Raw genomic sequence first — 1,047 nt, 5'->3', positions numbered from 1 at the left:
CTCCCTCCTCTCTCTCTCCTCCTCTCTCTCTCTCTCCATTTCTACCTCTTTTTTTTCCTCTTTTAAATCATTTATCTTTACTTTTTACATATATTACGGTATTGTTAATGATATTATGAAATGATATTTATAAATTACTTACCTATTGTATAAGTTATTTGTATGAAAGCATTTTAAAATTAATGAATAAATTTAAATTTTAGCTATTTTTTATTTGATTAAAAAAAAGCCATTAATTACTATAAATTGTAATATTTTGTGTTTTTAAATTTTAAAAATTAATAAAAACTTATACATTATTGAATTATTCTTTGTTTTTTGATTTCTTTTTTTTTCAAATATTTGTCAAAAAAGTTTTCTATTTAATCAATAAGTTATGATTTTGATAATTTATTGAAATTTAAAACTTTTAATGTTATTTGTTTAAGTTATTTACATCACATTTTTTCACATATATTTGTTTTGTTTTGTTTTTTTTTCGATCGACATATTTTAATTGAAATTTTACTAAAATTTAATTCAAATTTTTGTATTAATAAATCCTAATTAGAAAATCTAAAATGCCCAAAAAGAAATCTATCTTTATGGATTATAATTAATTGAAGATATATGAGATAGACATAGTTATAAATAACATTTATGCTTCATTATTTAAAAATTAATTAAATCAGATGTAATTATCATAAAACTGTTTAATGACATGCCATATTTTATTTCCATTTCCACTGGTTAAATTTCTTCCTTTAATTGCAACATATTTAAAAATTTGTAATAATGGAAAAATGAATAATGAATAGATCGAAAAGTGTTGAGAATAATTATTATAATCTGATTTATGATAACATTCATATGATTATGCATGATAATGATTAGATGAAGGCGATGTAATTAACTTAAAATAAAAATTTGAATTGAAATTGAAAATTGAAAATGATCAAATGCTAACTGTAAATATTTGATGTCTTCAAAACTATTTTGATATATACATATATATATATATATATATATATATATATATATATATATATATATATATATATATATATA

This window comes from Loa loa (assembly GCF_000183805.2).
Source record: "Loa loa unplaced genomic scaffold supercont3.515, whole genome shotgun sequence".
NCBI lineage: Eukaryota > Metazoa > Nematoda > Chromadorea > Rhabditida > Onchocercidae > Loa > Loa loa.
This window is presented reverse-complemented; position numbering follows the sequence as displayed.